This window comes from Pseudorca crassidens, chromosome 14 (genome assembly GCF_039906515.1).
Source record: "Pseudorca crassidens isolate mPseCra1 chromosome 14, mPseCra1.hap1, whole genome shotgun sequence".
Taxonomy (NCBI): domain Eukaryota; kingdom Metazoa; phylum Chordata; class Mammalia; order Artiodactyla; family Delphinidae; genus Pseudorca; species Pseudorca crassidens.
Window position 1 is genome coordinate 84,819,642 of NC_090309.1, and position 9,194 is coordinate 84,828,835.

The 9,194-nt window shown below is 58.1% G+C and overlaps 1 long non-coding RNA gene across 1 annotated transcript; it reads left to right on the top strand.

Annotated features, from left to right (window-relative positions):
• The first annotated feature begins 3,515 nt into the window (after positions 1–3,515).
• LOC137205733 (uncharacterized) lies at positions 3,516–8,203 on the top strand. Its single transcript, XR_010934282.1, has 3 exons — positions 3,516–4,407; positions 5,697–6,423; positions 7,512–8,203. It is a non-coding gene; the product is annotated as an uncharacterized lncRNA (long non-coding RNA).
• The last annotated feature ends 991 nt before the right edge of the window (positions 8,204–9,194 follow it).

Below are 9,194 nucleotides of genomic sequence, written 5' to 3' on the forward strand. Positions count from 1 at the left end.
CAATGGCAACGCGTCAGATCTGCCGCTGGTAATGCTGCACTTGAATCTGAGTCTCTCAGGTACCCAAGGTCGAGTCAGAGGTGCCCTTGGTTGCCCTTGTGGCTGACAAGATCCCCGTGCCCCAAGAAGAGGCCACCTGAGTGGACGCGAAGACGCTTGCGGGGGTGGAGGGTTAAGCGGCTGCCCGCGCGGGAGGGTTCTGAGGGCACTGGTTGCATCAAGTGGCCAGTTGGGCTTGAATGTGGATTTGCTCGCCCACCGTCTACGCTCCCCCCGGTGCCCCTGTGAGCCCCGCCCCTGGCTCCAAGGCTCCCCAGCTCCAGGCTCACGGGTCCCTGGGCTTTCCCCACCTTCCTCCCAGCCCTGTTCCAGCATCTTTAGTGGCTGCGGGCCAGAGCCCCTTCCTTCTGCCCTTGCGCCTCTGCCGCCTTCCCTCCGCTTTGCCGGCTGCACACGTGGGCCTGGGCATCCCAGGGTGGCGACACGACCACCTTGTTTGCTGCGACGACCCCGAGGCTCAGGGAAGTTAGGGGAACGTGCTGCAGGCCCCCGGCCTCGCCTGGCCGCGAGGTGGAGGTTAGGGGCATGTGGGTGAGGGTGGGTGTGCGTGTGCGCTGTTCTCAGCCAGGCCCAGCGCTGCCCGGGTCCCTACAGGGCTGTGGAACCTGCCTGCGTGTGAGTCGAGGGCACCCAAGGGGACTATTCCTCAAGGGTGGGCTTTCTGTCTCTGTTAGCTACTTCCCCCCAGAAAGGCCATCCTCAGGGCAGGGCACGCTGCCACCTCTGACCCCTCCTTCCTGCAGGCCCCCGACAGCTTGGGGGTGAGTCTAGGCATGTGGGTGCCTTCCTGGTCCCCAGCATCGAGCCCGGCCCACCTCTGATTCGCCCCCCGTGTCGGGGTCCCCTTGCCTCCCCAGCAGGGGCAGGGCACCCAGTAGGTGGTCAGGGATTCCCATGAAAGGAAACAGAAGGAGGCTCCGAAGGGCTCCCCCCGCCAGCCGGGCCCGGGGCCATCACGCCCGGGCACCTGCAGAAAGGGCCGAGAGCCCCCCTCCCAGGGGACCCCTCACATGGACTCACACACATGGCGGGAGGCGAGCGCAATGGAGAATTCTGCCTGTGGCTTTTCCTCCCCACCACCTCCTCCCGGAGCTCTGGCCATTTCTCACAGCTCAGCCGCCTGCTTGCTCAGGGCCTGTGAAAGCCTCTTGGGTCTTCCGGGACCTCCCCTGCTACTGCCTCCCTTCCACCTGAAGGAGAATTGGGTTGGTGTGGGAAATGCAGCCTGAGCGCCTTGGGGTGGTGGGGAAGCCCTGGAGGCACCGCCTCTCCCTTCCCCCGCCCCGCCCCTGGCGTGGCCCAGGAGGCCACACCCTGCTTCCCGGGGTTGACTGGACGCCCTGCACAGGGCGAGGCCGAGGGGGAAGGGGGCTCTATGGGGCTTTATGGGAACAGACCAGAGATGTCTCATCAGGCAGCTGCACCGTCCAGCAAACTGTGCCCCAGTGGAGGGCTGTAGAAAGCCCTGGCCCCAAGGCCTGGGTGGGGCTGCCACAGGAGCTGGGGCTCCGTCCTGCCTCCCACTGGTCCAGAGCACCAGGCCGTTTGACCTTCCTCTGCAAGGCAGGCGATGGAAGAGGCCGGCAAAGCAGCCCCGAGGAAATCCGGACACTCAGGCCTCTCTTGGGCTCAGGGCCGATGAGGGAGCCTTGGGAAAACCAAGGCCAACAATGCAGTCCAGGCTGGGAGGATGCCAGGGCGGACACGGCCACTAATTCAACACCCACCAGAGCCCATCTCCGTTACTGACCCAGCCACAGACATACACGTCCAAGACGGCAGAACTTCTCGATGGCCCTGCCACCAAGTCTGGGAGATCCCGGGCAAGTAATCACCGACCTGAGCCTCAGTTCTCTCACCAGCAGAGAGGGGGGTGGAATTAGATGACCTCAAACATCTGAGATGCCACAGCTCTCACCCACTCTGTGTTCACACGGAGATGGGAGAGAGGAGCTCTCATTTCCGGGGAGGGGCAGTGGGCTTGGCTCCCATGTCTGTTTTCATTGCTTCACCCGGTGTTCACGTACAGCTCTACCTCCCAGCAGCACAGGTGAAGAAGAGCCGATGAATGAGGCAGTGTGTGGCCAGGCTGTGTCCACCTGCCGTGCTGTCCAGGGGGATAGAGAGCTTTGCCACTGGTGCCGTTTAGAGTCCTGCTTCTAAGGACTGGCCTCCTGCCTCTCCCAGAACATTGAGAGATGCTACAGCTGCAGGAACTGGAGCCATTAGGATCTAGAGACCACCTTGACCTCTCTGTGCCCTTCCCATAGAGGGGCCCAGAGAAGGAGATACCTTCCCGAAGGTCAGGGGCAAGGTATGTGAGAGCCAAGTCTCAGACAGGATGGTTTCCTCCATCCCGATATCCTGCCAAGGGCCCTTGAACTTGTTCTGAGAACCAGGGGCAGCCTTGAGAGGAGCCCAGCCAAGGGGGCGGGCAGCAGAGCAGCCCCTGTGTACACAGAGGAAGAGCAGGCATAAAAACATCAAGGTCGGGATTTCCCTGGTGGCGCAGTGATTAAGAATCCACCTGCCAATGCAGGGGACACGGGTTTGAGCCTTGGTCCGGGAAGATCCCACGTGCCGCGGAGCAACTAAGCCTGTGCGCCACAACTACTGAGCCTGAGCTCTAGAGCCCGTGAGCCACAACTACTGAGCCCACGAGCCACAACTACTGAAGCCCACGTGCCTAGAGCCCGTGCTTCACACAAGACAAGCCACCGCAGTGAGAAGCCCGAGCACCACAACGAAGAGTAGCCCCCGCTGGCCACAGCTAGAGAAAAGCCCGCACTCAGCAACAAAGACCCAACGTAGCCAAAAATAAATAAATTTATATTAAAAAAAAAATCAGGGCTTCTCTGGTGGCGCAGCGGTTGAGAGTCCGCCTGCCGATGCAGGGGACACGGGTTCGTGCCCCGGTCCGGGAAGATCCCACATGCCACGGAGCGGCTGGGCCCGTGAGCCATGGCCGCTGAGCCTGCGTGTCCGGAGCCTGTGCTCTGCAACGGGAGAGGCCACAACAGTGAGAGGCCCATGTATCGAAAAAAGAAAAAAAAAATCAGGGTCAAGTGCTCGGCACAGGCTGATGGAGGAGGGATGCAGCCCCAGCTCTGCCCAGCACCAGATGGGTGACCTTGGGCAAGGAAACACTCTTGCTTGTAACGTGGGAGGAGACCAAAATCTTTAAACAGTACAACCGTATAAAGCCTGGCACAGGGCCTGGCACACAGACAGAGTGCAGTAAACACTTCTGTTGTGTCAATCAGGGACTGTGCCCGGGGCCTAAGAGGGCAGCCAGCCGGTTCCCGAACATTCACTGTAGTCAGCTCTTCCTCCAAAAGGCGGCGAGGGAGGGTGAGTTCTGGGTGGGGTCACAGGGCTGACCGTTCCTCGTGCTGCTGTGGGCGCCTAGCAGCACTTTATGCCGGGGAAGCTGCAGCCCACACGTCCCAGCACCTCCCAGCCTGGTGTCCAGCGCGCAGGGATGGCTGCAGGAAGGCACGCGGAGGCCTGGGTGTTTTCAGAGATCTGTGTGCAACGCCCACGCCCATCACCTGATGCTGCAGCCCACAGAAACAGAGAGAGGCGCAAGAGGACGGGCTGGACCTCCTTTTACATCACACAAGGTCTCCAGCGCCCTCGCCGTTCCTTTCCTTCTGGAGGCAGGAGATATGACATCTTCTGCAATCAGATCAGTCAGCTGCACAGGCCCTGGCGGGCTGGCAACATTATCTACGAAGAGAATTGTCTGCGTATTTGGGGAATAGAACTAAAAAGCACTTGATTTGATAAATGTCACCCGCCGGAGGCATTTTCAGAAATGTACGCAGCCGCAGCAGTTTTCCAACCACAAACGATGTTGGAGAAAGCCGGCGTCCTGCTGCCTTGTAAATAATGGCTTGTACTTTTCCAGGACACTCCTGGGGATCTGTCCCAGAGCCATGTGTGACTCACCGGCACCCACGTCAGCCCATCATCTGAGCTCAGCCAGGGGCCAAGCCATCCACAGGACTCTTCCTGTTTGTGAACCTTGTTCTCTGTGGACTTGGGACCAACCACTTTCCACAACAGACAGAGTCTTGGGTTCCATTACACCCCCAACAGGCTTGGGCTGCAACCTGCGGGGCTCTCCCCTCCTTTCCCCAGCGCCCCCTGGACCTAGAACATCTGTCTGGTGGTCCATCAGTGCTATGGGACCATGAGTGAGTTGGACATGACTGCAAAGGAGGGAGGAGAGTGGTACCTGGTGATGTCTGGCTGACTTGGCTGGGGGTCCTAGAGCTTGGCATCTGGATGAAGACGGGTCCCCAGTGGTGAGGGATGGAGGGTGAAGACGGATTCCCCTTACTGGTAAGGGTTGGGGATGGATGGAGATGCGTCCCCAGGGGTGAGGGATTGGAAGGGGGGGTGAGGACATATCCCTCCAATGGTGAGGGATGGGGGTGGTGCAGATGGGTCCCCAGTGGTGAGGGATGAGGGCAGGTCAGGACCAGATGGACCATATTGATATCTTTAGACAGAGCTGTCCCTGGAGAATGCCCAGTGGGGGGCATTTGCTGAGATGCCTGCCTATGGACTCTGGGGTAGCTGTGGGAAGCAGGTGGCTAGAGCTGCAGGAAGCCTGGTGGGGGGAGGGGGGAGGAGAAGAGGAAGGGGTAGAGGGGAGGGCGGTGGTAAGAGCCGTGCACATCCAGTACTGGAAAAGGCCAGACTGAGAGCAACCCAGCTGAAGGAGAGCCAGGGGCAGCTGACCACCTGGGAAGAGAACCCATCTTCCCCTTTCCCACCCCCCCAATTCTACAGGGTGGCTGTGATGCCCCGTTTAGGCTGAACCCTTTCAAATCAGCTGGGATGTAGTAGAAACTGTCATGACCCTCGTTTCAGACCATGAAATTTAGAATCCAACGGGGTATGTTTGAGAGCAAATGAGCATGCTCTTTTTTTTTTTTAAATTTATTTGATTTATTTATTTTTGGCTGCGTTGGGTCTTCGTTGCTGCACACGGGCTTTCTCTAGTTGCGGTGAGCAGGGACCACTCCTCGCTGCGGTGCGCGGGCCTCTCCTTGCGGTGGCTTCTTTTGTTGCGGAGCACGGGCTCTAGGCATGCGGGCTTCAGTAGTTGTGGCTCGCGAGCTCTAGAGCGCAGGCTCAGTAGTTGTGGCGCACGGGCTTAGTTGCTCCGTGGCATGTGGGATCTTCCCTGATCAGGGCTCGAACCCGAGTCTCCTGCATTGGCAGGCGGATTCTTAACCACTGTGCCACCAGGGAAGACCCAAAGAGGGTGCTCTTAATTGTTGTCCTGGGTGACAGACATACACCAGAATGTCCAAGACAGCAGGTATGTGCCTCCCCTGTTCTAGAAGACCTGGTCTAACACCGACATGGCAATGGCCGGCTGTGTGTCCCTGAGCACAGCACCTGATCGCTCCAGACCTCAATCTTCTCTTGTGTGAAATAGGTACAGTAGGGCGTCATTCATGGGTGTCTGAGGGCAAAATGAGAGAACAGATGTGGCTTTAATCTGGAAACATTACAGCTCTAATCAGAAGTCCCAAGGCACTGCCATGTCCTCATGAGCAGGTGCTCCCAGGTGGTAAGGACTGGAAGGTGATTATGGGACGATTTTCCTACCCTTTCAGGAACGGTCCTGGGATGAAAGGGGAGGACATTTCTGAGGACGGGGGGCCGTGAGGAGCCCTTTGGAAAATGTTCGCGTTCCCCTGAGGAACCCCATCCCATCACAGCTCTCAGGACACCCCCAACAGTCCTGCTGGGTGGAGCTGGTACCTCCCCACTGCAGACAAGGAAACTCAGCCCCCAAGAGATCACAAGGCTGGCCTGCAGCCCCACAGCTGGAATGCAGACCTTCAGAGGCGCTTCAAGGCCTACAAACTCCACCCACGACCCCAGACACTGGGAATTACCGAGCAATTCCTGCAAGCCAGCCACTGGCTAAATGTCTCAGGGACTGGCCCATTTGACCCTAAGAGGAGGCATCACATTCTCCATTTTCAGAGGGGGAATCAAAGGCTCCCCCAGAGTTGACTCCCAGCTCCAGGGTCCAGTGGAATTAGAACCCTCTTCCACCAGACTCCACAGCCCACAGCCTCCCGCTAGGACATTTCCAGGAAAGTTGACTGGGCCTGGCCTGGAGCCCAGCTGGCAGGAAGCAGCCAGAGGGATGCCTACGTGGATCGGAGTTTGATAAAATGAAGTCTGCAGGCCCTGCTGGCTGGGTTGGAGAGTCCCTCCCCTTCCCTGGGGAGACCTGGGGGCCTGGCTCCTACCTGCAAGGGTGGGGCTCTGTTGGATCCATCAGGGAAAGGTGTCTCTCATCCTGGCACAGCTGGCCTCGACCCTCCTGTGGTAAGAGCCCCTTCCCAGCCCCATCTCTGCTCGTCCAGGTGGCTCCTGAGCTCACCCGCATGGGGGGAGGGGCCCCATGACTGGGGGCAGCGGCTTCGGGCTCCCCAGGGCGGCGACCCCAGCTCAGTCAGAAGCTTGGGTTCCGACTCTGCCTTTCACACCGTCGTGTTCTTGCTGCAACTCCTTTTCCTTGGGGTGAGTGTTCAGCCCCCCACGCACACTCGCTCAGTTGCCTTTATCGTGTCCCACCTTTTTCCATAACACGGATCACCTTATGTGTTTATCACGCCCCTTGTTCAGTCTCTGTCCCGCTCTCCATGGCGCTGTGAGCCCCTGGGGTTGGGGAGCCCATCCCTGGCATTTTGTAGGGATCTGAAGACGCTCGTCAGAGGCCTGTGTAGAGCTCCAGTCAAGGGCACCCCACCATCTGCGCACAGGCGGGCACACCCCTTCTCGGCCAGGGGCGGGTGGGGGGAGGCCTTGCACACCTTCCCTCCCTGGCACCCCACTTTAGTCATGGCGCTCCCTTCGTCCATGGCCCTTGCAGCTTTCTGGGCTGAGCGTGGTCACATCTGTTTAATGTGCTGCTCTTTGCAAAGAAAGCTCCACCCCAATTGCCCTCATTTGATCTCCTGCAAGGAAGGCCTCAGCACGCCTTCTGGACAGACGAGAATGCTGGGCCTGGGAGACCCGCTGGCCGGCCTGGTCCGGGCAGAGCCACGATGCGGGTCCCGCCCCAGGTTCCTGGCTCCCACTGCAGGGTCACTGCAAGCTGCGCATCCTCAGAGCCCCAGCGCCGCTCACCACCCCGAGGAGCCCTTCCAGCACCAGGCCCTGGCGTGCCACAGGAGCTCCTCAGTTAGCGCGAAAGCCGTCCTCTGTGCCCGTCCTGCCTCTCCCTTCCAGAATCGCGCAGCACACGGACAGGGCCCCCGTCGGCAGAGCCTGAAGACAGCTCTCACGACCTCCTCAAGCATCCCTTCTCCAGCCTGAAATCTTCCCAGTTCCTTTAGCTTGTTCCCTGTGACCTGGTTTTCCGTTTGGCTTGCCTGCCGGACGCGAATAAGCGGGTATTTCTGGTCTTTTAGGAAGGGCCCAGAGACTCCAGTAAAACTGCCTCACGACAAGAGGGACAGCCTCAATCCGCGCAGCCAAACGTACGATACTCAAGGTTCAGACACCTACCTCCAAACTGCAATGTTTGGAGAGAGACGGTTTCTTCTGAGCTGGGGTGGGGTGTGGCGGTGGGACTGCTGGGGACCGTCTCGCCCCCCCCTCACGTGAGAACTCTTGTGCAGAGTAACCCGCAACTGAGGGACGAGTTCTCTGAGGCATCTTCTGAGTGCTGGATACAGCCATACCTGCATGACACATTGTGAGCCCGTCAGTCACTATTGGTGTATTCACTGATTGGTCAACCACTGATTTTGCTTCAGCCAGTGAAAGGGTTTTCTGTCACCTGCAACCCAAAGCTCCTTGACTAGGACGGCTTTGTGAGCACAAAGTATCCTATGGTGGCACCTTAAAAACTGGGGTCCTGACAACGCCTAAGCTTATGGTACTTATAAAATAATTATAATCGTGTATATTATAATTCATATTAATTAATAATATAAATTTAAAACAAGCTAAGCCACCAATCCAGAGTCATAGAAAAGGTCTGAGGCCATGTTTATCCACATGCTTGGGAACAATTAATATTAATTAGGAAAGAAATAAACTGACATCTAGTAAGGACCCCCCCACTTTCTGTGTTCCAGGCACTGGGCCAGGCCCTTTCACATGCTTTATTTCATCTCCCCAACAGCTGTGAGGCAGTGTGTTACTTGCGATAACTCTAGCTGCTGTGACAAATAGACCGCAAATGAATGATGGCTTGATAACCACAGAGGTCTGCAAAGAGGCTGGGAAGTGTATCCAGGAAGACGAGGACAGGGGCCTGGGAACAGCCTGCAGTGTCTCCTACAACAATGTCACCTGCTCCAACATGAACGATGAGAGACTTGGCTGGTGAGGGACGGAGTCAGGATCTGGACTCGAGTCTGTCTGACCCTATGGGTCACTCACTCGCCCTTCCCCCTGCTGCCCGAATCGGTGATTGGGAGAGCAGTGGGGGTCTTCTTGTGGGCTTACAGTCCCATGGGGAAACCCTAAACACTGGGAGGACGATTCCCAATGGAATATAACAGAGTGGGACGGGTCAAACAATGAGAGGTCAGAGGGTGAGGCCGTGCTGGGCTGGTTGGCCAGTGCTGCGTGGAGGAGGGATGGCGGCCTCGAGCTCATGCGGGGCATGAAATAAGCGCCCAGCAGGTGCCTGAGCTGGGCTCTGAAGGGATAACCTCCGTCTTACATCTGTGAATAATTCCAGAGGTAGGAAGGAGGAAGGAGGATTGGCCTTGATATTAATGGGGGTGCAGCTCTTTCCTGGGAGCGACTGCCTGTTAATGGTCAGGACTCCGTTTCCCCAGCAAAGTCTCCCACCTCGATCAGGTCACTGCAAAGAGGGAGATGGAGCTGGTCCCACCCAGACTTTTGACGTTCTGCCAATGAGAAGGGGCAAAAGCATCCTAAATGGTGGGCTCCTGAATTGCTCCCCGAATCCTCCCACCCTCAGAGCCCCCCATCCTTCCTGTGCATACTGCCCCTCCGAGCCTACAGTCACAGCCTTGGGGCTTCCTTGCAGGAAGCCTGAGACAGGGACCCTGGAGCCCACACTTCAGAGGCAGCGTGGTGTCCAGACCCACTGTTTGGGATGCTAGCGATCTCCT